Source organism: Echinops telfairi, unplaced genomic scaffold (assembly GCF_000313985.2).
Source record: "Echinops telfairi isolate 266 unplaced genomic scaffold, ASM31398v2 ScPeMD7_7462;HRSCAF=8500, whole genome shotgun sequence".
Taxonomy (NCBI): domain Eukaryota; kingdom Metazoa; phylum Chordata; class Mammalia; order Afrosoricida; family Tenrecidae; genus Echinops; species Echinops telfairi.
The window spans coordinates 191,053-201,702 of record NW_022111362.1 but is presented as its reverse complement, the minus strand read 5'-3'; the positions used below and the strand labels follow the sequence as shown (position 1 = coordinate 201,702).

The 10,650-nt window shown below is 37.6% G+C and overlaps 1 non-coding gene across 1 annotated transcript; it reads right to left on the bottom strand.

Moving 5' to 3' along the window:
* Positions 1-4,519: 4,519 nt before the first annotated feature.
* LOC115873121 lies at positions 4,520-4,681 on the bottom strand. The gene has a single exon (XR_004048239.1). It is a non-coding gene; the product is annotated as a U1 spliceosomal RNA (small nuclear RNA).
* Between the last annotated feature and the right edge of the window lie 5,969 nt (positions 4,682-10,650).

Below are 10,650 nucleotides of genomic sequence, written 5' to 3'. Positions count from 1 at the left end.
GATTGTATCTTGCTTAACACATGCAGAGTTGGACCCAACTCCCCATTAGAGGAAAAGCAGACCACGCCTACCCCTCTCAAACTTGTGGGCTTCAAGACTTGGACTCACCACACACAAGTCAAGAAGTATCATAATTAACAATAGACCATTGGTTGTTCCTTTGATCTCAAGGTGTGATTGCAGTGGCTTTACTTGTCTCCCTCGTGTCATGGGTTGGAAACTCATGGGTTGTTGAGATGAAAATGTTTGGGTATATTTAGCAAAACATGTAATTAATGTGTCTGATTTCTGTATGAGACAGAGAATATATATCAAACAAGCCTTTGTCCTCTTGTATCCTTGGGGGTAGCACATCTCTCACCAAGCTTTAAGAGGCACCACTCCAGTATGAAAATCCCCTGCATAAGACTAATGAGACAGAATACCTGTTTGCCTCCCATAATAGTCTCTGGAGAAGAACTCAGGACACTACACAAAGAGACAAAGATGTTCTCTATTAACTGTGGAGCAGTGACACCCACTCTATTAAATGTGGAGCAGCAGTGTCAGTCCTATTTTGATTATGGTTAAATGAATGGGATTCCAGTGCCCAATATAATAAGTTTGGACATACAACTTTCCTTCATCAGCAGGTCACTACGAGGTATAAACTTTAACACAACCCTGAATTCTAATAGAAGCAGCATGTTCACCAGACTCGTCCACTCCAAGCTGCCAGTAGAATTATGCTTTAGATGTGAGACTGCACTACGGTTTTATCCTATATACCTGCTTACTCTGTGAGAAGTCCCTGTACTTTATACTCAATATATAAACTCAATACTTTCAGAAAGCAAGACTAGATTGTTAAACTCTGTCCCCAAGTCACATGCTAACTGCTGCAGAAATCTGAATGTACTAAACATGGCAAAATATGTAGCCCTTTGCTTTTTGCAATGCCTACCAAGGTCATATTACTCAATGTAGAAATTTGCAGACTTGCTTCTCTGGTTATAAAAACACTTAATGCCATCCCAGACAAATAAGAACTGAGACAAGTAAAAGATGCAATTTTAAAAATTAGGGCTTTTTTTTGGTTACCTATTGCTAAAACATAACCTTGTATGTGAAAATTTGAATGGAATGTGCTTTTTTAAGTACTCTTATAATTCCAAGTTGACAAAATAAAAGTTATATGAAGTCAAGACAGTTACACAGGATGCTTTTTTTCAGAATCAACATTTAGGGTGGGTCTTGTGGCTCCTTGAACTAAAAGCACTAAAAACTCCCACTTTTGAATGATCCTGTTTCTCACTGTTGGAATAATAGCCTGCTGTTGCATCCAATTTATTCCCTGCTATCTCTCCTGCCTGAGAACCATCTGAAATTTTTTCTGCCCTGTTTCCCCAGAATTTGAACCAAGGCAGTATGCTTTGACCAAAGTAACTACTTCCATATGAAACAGGTGTCATAGATATAAGATTAAAATAATAACAGTGAAGAATGAGAGAGACTTTTAGATTTAATCACATTTTAGGGTTTGATTACTGGTCCTGAAAACTACAGCTTTGACTAATATCCTCATTCTTATTCTAACTTGTCCTCCCTGGTATGTGCCCCAGGTGTTTGGGTTTAATGGGTTAGATCTACAATGATTTAGCATTTCATTAACTTAAACTTAAAATGAACTTTGAGAAAGGAGTGTTGCAAACCCTGGCACCCAAAGAAATATAGATTTCACTCTCAGATGGGAACGCAATAAACTTTTTAACAAAGAATGTGTTGATACCCAGAAAAGCATTAAAGCCCTGGCTGTATGAGAGGGGTGAGGCAGTTTTAGAGAAAGAACTCACTGTCCTTCCTGACCTGTCATTAAAAGAAATACTGGTTCTCACCACATTTCTTTTATTGGCTGCAGCACTTTGTGGCCAGATCCTTAATTCAATTTCTTCTGGGTGGTATCAATCAGAGCAGAGAAAAAGAAGCATCACTTGCCCTTCTATTATAAACAAATGGTGTCCCTTGGTAATAGAAAATGCCTGCTCTTTCTACTCATGCAGTAGAGCAGACGGTGTCATTCAATTTCCAAGAGTCCTTTAGAAAATTAAACGCCAGCATTTAGAAATATTTTCAATAATTTTAAAATGCCTTTGAAGCAACTTGAAAATATGCAGCTTATTTTGCATATTTCTGTGATTCTGTGTTGGGCTCTTTTGAGATTGTTGTGCTATTTGGGTAATGGTGAGTTATTAATTTCCATAATCTCTATACAGTATCAGAGGGGAAAGCATAGCCAGTGAATGATCTTATAGGCTGTTAGTTAACTTTTAAGACTCAGTGAGCATTTGACCTTCACCTAAGATGGTCTACATTTGGATGAAAGTTGCTTGTGGGTCAGCTAGAAAAGTAGATGATATTCCATCATAGACTTCTCTTTTAACATTAAGAACATTCTACTTAACATTCATATTTCCCCTTCATTGAAATAAATGCTCTTTGTGAGCTTTAATTAAGCAGTCTATTTAAAGAGTGTGCCATTAAAAAAAACGATTTTTACTGATAACAAAGACTTTCTAAGACAAAGCATTAATACAAATATGTTTACAAGGATCTACATGTGATCTCCTCCCTGGGGGACGGACAACAGAAAAGTGGGTGAAGGGAGACGTCGGACAGGGCAAGATATGACAAAATAATAATTTATAAAATATCAAGGGCTCATGAGGGAGGGGGGAGCAGGGAGGGAGGGGGAAAAGTGAGGAGCTGATGCCAGGGGCTTAGGTGGAGAGCAAATGTTTTGAGAATGATGAGGGCAATGAATGTACAAATGTGCTTTACACAATTGATGTATGTATGGATTGTGATAGGAGTTATATGAGCCCCTAATAAAACTATTAAAAAAAATAAATTGTTTTACAATTATAAAGAATTAATGAGATACTATAGATATAATTAATGAAATTAATTCTATTAAAGAAGTTAATTAGTTAAATTAAAGAAATATAAAGACTTAATGGTTTATTTTTCCCCAAGGTATATGTAGTAAATACATATAGTGTATAACAACTTTAGAATCAAAATATTTACAAGTAACTTGAATTAGATATTACCAAATGTGATTCATTTAGGGAATAAAAGATTTTAAAGGTAAGTCTAACTTTCAAATGACCCAGGATCCTTATTAGTTTAAATATATCCAAATAATTAGTTCTGATGTTTCACTGTGACTCAAGGGAAAAGGAAAACCAAAGCCTGAGTTTCATCTGGCCCCAGAAAAACAATTTTGGAAATGAATAAATATAATCTCCAAAATTTGGTGTAAAAATAGTTCGAGAGCCATAATAAGTCAACTGCTGGGCTGCAAACAAAAATGTCTACAATTGAAGTCCAATAACTACTCACAGAAAAATCAAACTGCCTGCTCTCTTGGAGTTTTACAATCTCAGAAACTCTGGGAAGGAAGATTTCTACACTGTCCTATAGAATCCTCATGGGTCAAAATGGACTAAATGACTGATTTTTCAAATTGTAGATATTTTTAAAGAATCTAGAAGATGAAAATTTAGATAACAGAAAAAAGTTTTAAAAGATTAAATTTTATTTCAACAGCAACAAGTGTGTGTGTGTATATATATATAATTTTTTAAAAAATTTGATGCTTTTCAGCTTTTAAAAAATCTTGTGAATTAGGAGGAGGCTTAAGTTTCAGGTCATTATTTTTTTATTCAACAACTTAAAGAGCCTATCTCAATTAGGTATTAAATCAGGTTAACAATATTTGTTATAATTTGAAGTTCACATACCCTTTTAAAGAAAATATATTCTATATTTAGGTTTTTTCCTAAATAGCATGTCCCATATTCTCCTTTTAAAGTAGTCATTATGAGAGATATATAAGAAAAAGATTCAGTCAAGATAGTCAATGTTGTATCTCTCAGACTAAAGTGTAATAGTCTAAGTTTTTGTGGGAGAACTTTAATATTAAATATCACAAATGAAGAATTGGATTTGAACTTTTTTAATGCTTTAAATTATTAACTTGAAGATTTAATACATTCTTTAGGTAATCTGGCTTCCAGGACAGCGGTGAATTGAGTTATTCAAGCTGTGGTTTTCAAAAATGCTAATCCTAGTATAATTTCACAGATTATTATGAATTCCTAATAATTTCAAATTTCCTGGTAAGTCATATGCCCTAGACATACTTCCTGTTTATATTTACCCTAACATGTGCCATGTTTACTTTGTTCCTCACCTAGCCTATGTGGAACTTTTAAAATTTTAACATTTTATTGTGAATTGGATATCAGATCATCGTTATTGTACTGGACACATTATCAACCCTCCCATAGTTTGGTCTATCCACCACCATCATTTCTATCCCACTTGTATGAAACTATTTTCCTTTTAACCCAAGTTAACATTTACCTAGCTACCCTCTAGCCTATTTCTTCCCATTTCTCCTCTCAATAAATATCAAAGTCTGTTTTTCTAAGGTATGAGCGTATTTTAAGTTTTTCTTTTCCTTTTTATTTTCCTCAGGGGAGAGTGCAAACGCAGTCCCCACTACCGCAAATTATGCAGTCGAGTTTCCCACATCTGGGAAAATTGCAGGTGTCAGCACATCCGGAGTGCAATGGATAAACCTGGCCCGGGGAAAACCACCTTCGTGATCATGGTATCTCCCCTGCTAGGTAAGTATAAGTTTTTATTTTTCATAACAGAGATCTTGTACAATATTTGTACTTTTGTGACTAACTTCAGTCAGCATAATGTCCTCCATTGTTACCGTCCAGTGGTATGGACCTGCAGTGAGTGACGACTTGAAGAAAAAGACATGGCCAGTGGACTGATGATCCAAAGGCAAATTTCATTTCCAAAGTACAGCTTTATATATTAATGAGGCAAGGGTGCACGCATAGTGTAACAATAACATCAGGATAACATTGCTCTAAGCACAAACAATTCTGTGGGACTAATCTTATCTTAACAAATGCAGCTATGTTCTCAGTTTACTCATTGCATCTCAGAATTTGGGAAAACATTATAAGGACACAGTGTCTCCAAGCACCCCAGAGAGTCACCAATACACTTCAGTTAAAACTCAATGACTCTCTACAATTCCCCCTTTTTAAATTTATAGTTAACGCTGAAGAGCTATCTGCTGAAGCTGTGCTTTTTCTAAAAAGCTGTAAGGTACAGAAACAAACATTTGGCTAAGCTGAACTTTACGCAAGCTTGGGATCATCCCGCCTTCTGATCTTATTGCAAACCTAGAACAGTATCACACAGAACAATTTCAACTTCTTTACCACCTTCTTCATCACATTATCATCATATCCTTATCACATTCCTTTTCCTATCACATTTCTTATCATATTATTCATCACATTCCACATCACATCCTCATCACATTTCTTATCACATTCCTTTTCTTTCTTTACTGGTTTTTGGGAGCATACTGAGTTTTCTGACTCCGTTTGACTCTCTCCTTTTAACTCCTTCCTTCCTTCTGCTTGGGTTTGCCTAACAATTCTAGTTTTGTTTGCATAAAAGCTACAGTCTTCTTTTAGGGGCCATGCATAAGCTACCTTGTTGACCTGTAGCACTGGTGAAGGCGCCTAGGGCACTTGTGGATCTTAGACAAATTAAATGGGCCACTAATGTAGGAGCATCTCTGGGAGATGGGGTGCTTCCAGTGATTATGCCCAGGTGTTATCTTCCTTCTGTCCCACTAAATAAGTCTTGGGGGATTACATGAACAATATGCACAGCTGATAGTACTCGTTTTGGTTGAAAATAGGGAGATATAAACAAGGAGTGAGTCAAGAGGTACAAGCAAACCAGGTGGTAACAGGGTTTTAAATGGGTTACAATAGATGTGAAACAATGTTAAAAGCAGGAGAGCCACTCACCCAGCATTGGTCTTTAGAGTTAATTTAGCTTGAGTCTCTTTTAGGGTCCAATTCATCCTTTCAACTTGCCCTGATCTCTCAGGGTGCTAGGCACTGCATAAATTTCCAATTTGTGCCTAAATTTTTCCTTAATGTTTGTATAGCTTTAGCAACAAATACAGGTTCATTGTCTGACCCAACGGTGTCAGACAACCTCCATCTAGGGACTTTCATCTAATAACTTGTTACTTACTACCTGAGTAGTTTCTTTCTTGATGGGGAATGCTTCTATTTAACTGAAAAAGTGTCTACAAAAACTAACCATTACTTATAATTCCGTTGTCTTGGTTTAATCTCTGTAAAGTCTACTTTCCAGTGCTTTCCTACCTCCCATCCTCGTATTCTGGTCCCAACAGGGTGTGGAGTGCTAGCAGGTCGAGCTTTTACTTGCAGGCAACACTGGCAGGCTGACCACACTTCTTTGAGGAGTATAGGCAGTCAGCTGCTTCTCCTTCAGGCAGCCTTACCAGGTCCATTGTTAAAGCTGCAGCTCAAGCAGTTTCATCTGCCTTTTGGTTGCCTAGGGCCACTGGGTCTGTTCCTTTTTGCTGGCCAGGGCAATGTATAATAGACACTTTACTGGGCATCCAGATGGCTTCTAACAGCTGCAACAATTCTTTATTTTTAATTTCAATCCCTTCCAAGGTCAGCAAACTCGTTTTTTAAAGGGGACAGGGTACTGATGGACTGCCGCTGGGCTTGCTCTAGGTTTTAGCTAAACCACAACTAGACGTGTGGGCTGCAAGCCCAAGGGAGTTATCTTCTGCCCAAACTCTGGGGCTTCAGTTAATAGTCTTCGCTCATATGCTCAAGAGGAAGGCTTGGTGACTGTCAAGAGATAACTCATTCAAGGGAAGAGTCACAGAGACCTGCCAGGGGGCTTCTTCTTCTGGCCTAATCAATGCTATTTGGGTATTGTCTGGTTGAAAGCTGATCACCCCCTTAAGCTTAGTCCAAGAGACAGTTGCTATTTTGCCTGTTGCTCCTTGAATGGTAATCTTCTTTTTGCTGATGGGACCTGCCGCTTCCTTGAGGACTAAGTGGGTTGCCCCTGTGTCTACAAGGACTGTAACAGGCCTGCCCCTCACTTTCAGGGTTATCATGGGGTTTAGGGGGACAGTGGTGCTCTGACTTCTCATTCCAGTTCTTAGACTGGAATGGTGGAGTCTCTGACCAGCAGGGCTGATTTTCTGCTCTGAGATCATTTCAGGCAGTTGGACTTACAATGTCCCTCTTCTTTGCAATAGGCACATTAGTTCTTGCCTAGTGGTTTCCTTGTATTCTGTCTGTTCTGCCTGCCTGGCCCTAACAGCATTCTGGTCTCCCTGTGGTCATGGTGAGGATTCTGGACATTGCTTTGGCTTGCTTCTCTTCTGGTGCTCTCTATTATTATAAGTGTTTGCTGCTTTTTCTAATAATTCACTAATATTTTTCCCTGAAAACCCCTCTAGTTTCTGTAACTTTTTCCTAATGGTACACAAAAGGTACATTAATGGCCTTGCGATTGATTATCTGGTGCCTCCAGGTCTATTGGGGTACAGCTGATAGGGCATCAAACAACCTCTCTAAATAGGCTGCTGGGCTCTCATCCTTATCCTGAATTACAACTCATTTCTTTGGACAAATTAATAGGACAGCATATTACCACCTGGAGACCATTCATCAGAGTCTGGCAGTAGGCAAGGATGTGTCCCCTACCTTCAGGGCAATTTGGGTCCCAATCAGGGTGGCTAATGGGGAAAGCAGATTCCAACTCCTGGGGCTCAGTCTCAGGTCACCTGTCTGCTCCCAAGACCTGTTTCTGGCTCTCCCTGTGAATGTGATCGTGCTCCTGGGCTGTGCGCAATATCAATCCACAGGATGACATAGATAAGTTGATCTGGATGTCAGACTTTTCCATGTATTTGACCTAAAATGAATGGTCGAACTGGGTGATGGAGAGCAAGATTAAAATTTCCTTCAGAGGGCCATCCCAGGTCAAAGAGTGGCCAATCATAACAGGGTATTGTGATTATTTTCTCCACAAGAGGCAGCCCTTTTTTTTTTTTTTTTAAAGAGGCCAGTGAGCCAGAATGAGATCGAATGTGATGGCCACAAGACCGAAAGACACTAAAACACAGAACAAAAAGTATAAAGACAAACACAACACAGGCACCTCACCATCTCTTTAGCCGCTTTCCACAGAATCTTCCAGTGCATGTGTAGACTCCCAGCATTGTTATGAATAGCCTTATGCTCTTCTGCCGAGTTATGGGTGATGAAAAAAATGGGCTCAGATATGGATGATAAACAGAGGATAGTGACAGTGGTGCAATTACCACTGAGGATATGATAATAAATGGAAAATAGGCTTATCTGGGGACCCTTTCAATACAGCAGTACTAAGTTTAGGTATAGTATTAACAACATACAGAGAATCAGATTCAATATTTAGAGCAAAAGGATTATTATTTATAATGACTAATATGGCATAAAACTCATTTTGTTTTGCAGAAGCATAAGGAGTAATAACATATAGTAGATAAGTCCAGGAAAAGCCCGAACTTTCCTTGGGAATTCCCCATGGAGTCACTGCTCCACAACCCCTCACCTTAGGGAAGTCGTCACTCTTTAATACAATACCAGGTGGCTGATAGCCCTGTCAAGTCCCCATTTGGACACTATATTATTACCATCCAGTGGTATGGACCTGCAGTGAGTGATGACCTGAAGAAAAAGACATGGCCAGTGGACTAGTAATCCAAAGGAAAATTTCATTTGCAAAGTACAGCTTTATATATTAATGAAGCAAGGGTGCATAGCACGCATAGTATAACAATAACATGATAAAATTGCTTTAAGCACAAACAACTCCTTGGGACTAATCTTAACAAATGTAGCTATGTTCTCCGTTTACTCATTGCATCTTGGAATTTGGGAAAGCATCATAAGGACACGGTGTCTCCAAACACCCCAGAATCACCAATGCACTTCAGTTAAAACTCAGTGACTCTCTACACTCCATAAACATCCATTACATGAGATGTTTCACAGTTTTTTCATTACTCATTAGCAATGCATAGTATTCCATTGTGTGTATGCACCAAAGTTTATTTATCCATTCTTGTACTGATGAGCATTTAGGTAGTTTCTATCTTATTTCTATTGTGAAAAGTGCTCTGATGAACTTATTATTTCTTTAGAGGATATACCAAGTAGCTCATTTGCTGAATTATATGATACTTCTATTCCAAATTGTTGGAGGAAGGTTTAAACCATTTTCACATTGGTTGTACTACTTGATGCACACACCAGTAATGTGTGAGGGTTCTAATCCCTCTGAATCCTATTCAGTATTTGTTGGTTTTCTACTTTTTAAACTTTTCTATAAATTCTAAGGTATCTCATCATTATTTTCATTTGCATCTATAAAATGATGAATATTCATGATTATTTATATTTCTTGGTAACCTAAAAGTCTTCTTTGTTAAATTGTATCCTTTATGTTATCTGATCTTTTAAAATTGGATTGTCTTTTCCTTGTTGAGGTGCTGAATTTTTTCCATGGATTATTGAGATTAGTCATTTTTTTTCTCCCCATTATTTGTGGATTCTCTTTTAATTCTTTGGGTAAAATATTTTGATGCATGTAAGTGTTTTAATTTAGGAATTCCTTCTCACCTATTTTATCTTCTGTTCTTTGTACATTTTCCATTCTGCTTGAAAATATGGTTATGCCCTGTATTATGGCCTTCAATTTGTCTGTATTTATTCATTGGTGACATTTATTGTTCTATGGTTTACATTTAGGTATTGACCCCATCTTGAACATATCTTCATGTGGATGAAAATATGAGTCCTTTTCAATTCTTCTACAAATAGAAATCCAATTTTATCAGCATCATTTTTTGAGGAGCTATCTCGTCCCTATATAATGTGTTTTAGCCCTTTGTTTAAAAATTAGTTGTCTGCAGGATTCTCACACGGATTAAGCTTCTGGTGTGTCCCATGTGCTCATAGTTGAGGGATATGAATAGCCCTGTTATCAGACAGAGAGCATTGTAAATTCTATTAGGGTAACATAGTTAGGTCAAGATATAATAGCTTATCATTCAATCTGCCTTTGGACTCATTTTGAAGTTGTTTCTGTTTATTAAACAAAAATTGAGTGATACTCATGGATTAAGCCTTCTGTGAATCCCCTCTGCCACGGACCAAGGATATGAGTAACCTTGCTATCATGAAGAATGCATTGGAAAGTGGAGATGCAGTTAGGTTAAAATTTAGGAGCCTACCATTTGAACTCCCGTTTGAGCCATTTAAATTAGTTCCAGATTTCAATATTTTGTGCTTTCTTTTTAATTGAGGGTTGTTTATTTTTTAATCTGTTTTGCTTATTATTGTTGGCTGTTTTTTTGGTTTGGTTTGGTTTTTCAATGTTTTCTCTGTATATGAAATCCAGGGTAGGTAAATCTATACAGTAACTGGCTAATGGTTTCCTGGGGGGTTGGCAGGTTGGGGAGAAATAAAGAGATAAGAATAATGAGTAAAAGAATAAAGAAAATACCTTTGGGGATGATTATAAAATTCTTAATGTGACTGAACTATACTGAATTGTATGATATGTGAATTATATGTTGTATTAGTCTAGGTACTTTGGAGAAACAAATCCACAGCAACTCATGTATAAGAGAGAGTTTTATGTAAAGAAAATGTGCATCACGAAAACATCCCAACC